Here is a 3,584-nt window from a genome sequence, read left to right on the forward strand (position 1 = left end):
GCTTTGGAATACAAAGTCACTTTCTTTATACCAGACCTCGCTCTTGTTTACTGGACTCTGCAAGTGTTGAATGACTAAACCTGTGTTTCAGTTACAATTACTTATAATACCTGATACAATGTCAATACTCTGTCAATAGTTGTTAGGCTGTATTGTTTAAAATTCATATTACTGTTTATTGTTTTTTTTTTTTTCCTGAATAGTTTCTATCTGTGGTTGGCTGAATATGTAATTGTGGAACCCACAGATACAGACGACTGACTATTTGCCCTTTTTATTTTATGCTTATAAAGTCTTATTCTCTCACAAATATACATGGGGATCTTCAGAGGCTATACGATGTGTTACATTATGATTGAATGCAGAAGCAGTTATAACAATTCCGCTGTCATTTATGAAGCGAGACATTAAAGACATTTACAAAAATGTAAAACAATGGCATTCTTCTCACTAATTTTTTAATGAGTATATTGTTACTTTAAAATGTTTAATTTCTAATGCAGTAAACATCAATAGATTTAACCCACATAAACAAAAGCTCTTCGGGATCTCCAACAATTTTTAAGAATTTAAGAAGTCTTGGAAGCAAAACTTGAGAACTGCTGCTTCAAGCAGTCCTAGTTCCTTTCAATGGAAAATGTACATGAGAGATCACAATCTAAGAACAAAAGATGCTCATGATTACTGGTTTGGCAATTTCTTTTAGGCCATTATCAACAGGCAGAGCTAAGACAAAATGATATACATTTTTAAAGATAAAATACAATATGAGTTCATACTGATTCTTCCCGTTCACAATTTAAGACTATAGGATTTTTACTTAAATACATACAATTTATATACATATCTCCCCGTACCAAAAAAGATCAGTTTTTACAATACTCACGTAAACAGTTATTTTAAGTGTCAGATTAACAATACCACGATCAACACCACTATCCCTAATATGATTATTTAAAACAGTTTAAGATTTTTTTTTTTTTTTGAGACGGAGTCTCACTCTGTCGCCCAGGCTGGAGTGCAGTGGCGCGATCTCGGCTCACTGCAAGCTCCGCCTCCCAGGTTCACGCCATTCTCCTGCCTCAGCCTCCCGAGTAGCTAGGACTACAGGCGCCCGCCACCACACCCGGCTAATTTTTGTATTTTTAGTAGAGACTGGGTTTCACTGTGTTAGCCAGGATGGTCTCAATCTCCTGACCTCATGATCCACCCGCCTCAGCCTCCCGAAGTGCTGGGATTACAGGCGTCAGCCACCATGCCTGGCCAAGATTTTTTTTAAGTTGTTTTTTTTGTTTGTTTTTACAGGTTGTCTCTCTGTGGATTTACAATAATTCAATGGTTTAAAGTTATAGCTGATCCTTGAAAAAAACAGGTTGAACTTCGAGGGTCCATCATACGTGGATTTTTTTCTGCCTCTGGCACCCCAAGACAGCAAGACCAACCCCTCTCTTTGCCTCCTTATGATTTTCTTAATAACAGTTTATTTTCTCTGGCTTACTTTATTGTAATAATATAGTATATAATACATATTCAAAATGTGTGTTAATCGACTGTATGTTATCAGTAAAACTTCTGGCCAAGAGTAGGCTATTAAGTTTTTGGAGAGTCCAAAGTTATATGTGGATGTGTGATTGTGCCAAGTGGAGGGGACTGGCACTCCTAACCCCAGAGTTGTTACAAGGGCTATTGTATTTAGAATGATGTGTACCTTTGAGACTATGCCACCAAGCGGACCAATTAAGAGCTACTGGTTTTTACTTGATTTTTATGGACTGCTTTTTGTAAATTTAATTTTGTTTTATAACGATATTGTTAAAATTAAAACTTTAGAAAAATTAAATTTAGCAGAAATTAATTGAGCAATGACCAATTTGAGAATCAGGCAGCCCTCAGAACCAGAGAAGGTTCAGAAAGCATCGTTCCACAAAGAGGCCAGGCAGCACGCATAGAAAAAAAACAGAAATGAGATACAGAAACAGCTTGATTGGCTACAGGTTGGCCTTTGCCTTTTTTGAACATGGGCTGATCAGTTGACCACCTGTGATGATTAGCTGAGACTCATTTGTTACAGAAGTATACTCCTAAGTTAGGCTGTGAGTTAAATTGCATACTAAGTTGGGTTGCAGTTCATTATATAAGGACTCAAAATAGGGAGACATCTTTAAGCTAAATTTAGTTTCACAATGTGAAATATTTACTTGGTTCTAAAGTCAAATTTATGAAGTAAGATGTTTCCAGAGATGTCTAGATTCTATCCCTGTCTCCTCTATCCTATTTATTTCCTCCACCATAGGTAACATCTTTAAAAACCTCAATTGTTTTCATTCCCATTATTTTGAAAATTTAAGAAAATATGTATATATATTGAAATTACCACCATCTTTCTCTTTTTGGGTAAAAGATAGCATACTGTATAAATTCCTATCCATTTATTTTTTTCACTTTATAATGTATTCTGGAGATCACACCACAGATGTATATAGAGTTCTTCCTTATTACTTTTGACGATTGTATTAGCATTTCATTGCTTTGTTGTGTGAAAGTTCTTGAGAAGCCACTGTTTTGGCCTAGCTTCATGCACTAGGCCCCAGCAGACCAGACCAAACCAGAATGGAGTCGTTTGTGCTACGTACCACACAATCAAACTGAACTTTGAAATGGGCCAGTTTCCCAAAAAATAGGAAATTCTCTTAAGCCTGAGTCAGTGAAACAAGGACGTTTCTTCTGCTTTAACCCCAAGAGAAAGGTAACTTTGAAACGATGAGTCCGCTGTTTGTTCGGTTTCTGCTTTCTTCAGCCCGTTTGCCAATAAAACCAACCGCCTCTGCTCAGCTGATCAGAACACTCATTCTACTTTATAGAATGAGGTGTTTTCTGATTCTAGAATCATAAATAAGAGTCAATTCAGAATTTTAAACTAATTCGTTGTAATGCTGTCTTTTGACTGTTGTACTACAATTAATTCAAGCAGTCCTTTATTTAGGAATTTGGGGGTAATTTCCAATATTTTGGTATTATGAATCGTGCTGAATAGTCGTGCATGCCCTTTCATATTTTCACCACATGTATTTTTGGGTGAAAGCATGAATGCATCTACGCAATTTTGCTAGATATTAAGCTGCTCTTTTCACTATTCCTGTACAGATGGAGGGACAGATGAGACAGCTGCCCAGGACACTTCAGCAGTTACTGGCACAGCTGGGATTTGAACTGGGATGTAACTATTTTCAAACACTCTCTAGGTCATTCCAAGGTGGGAGAGGCAAGCAAATAATTTTGAATCTGGACAGCATATTCACTGGAACACTTATGCTTATCCTTCCTCCTCCTAGCATACAAGTTCTTCCTTAGCAAAACCTCCAGTCCTCTAATTTAGCATACTTTCGTCTAATCTGTCACTTTCCCCAGGCCCCACAACTACGAGTTCTCCTTGTCCCCACCCGGTCGTAACTTGGTCGGGTATAGCGGAGGTGGGCGGAGAGAGAACTTGAGGTGGAGACCTTTGCGCATGCCCGGACACTGCTTTCCTCGCGAGGAATCTGGGGCCCCTGCAGAGGCAGGACCAGGATGTGACGTAAGAACTG

Source organism: Hylobates moloch, unplaced genomic scaffold (assembly GCF_009828535.3).
Source record: "Hylobates moloch isolate HMO894 unplaced genomic scaffold, HMol_V3 SCAFFOLD_19, whole genome shotgun sequence".
NCBI classification, from domain to species: domain Eukaryota; kingdom Metazoa; phylum Chordata; class Mammalia; order Primates; family Hylobatidae; genus Hylobates; species Hylobates moloch.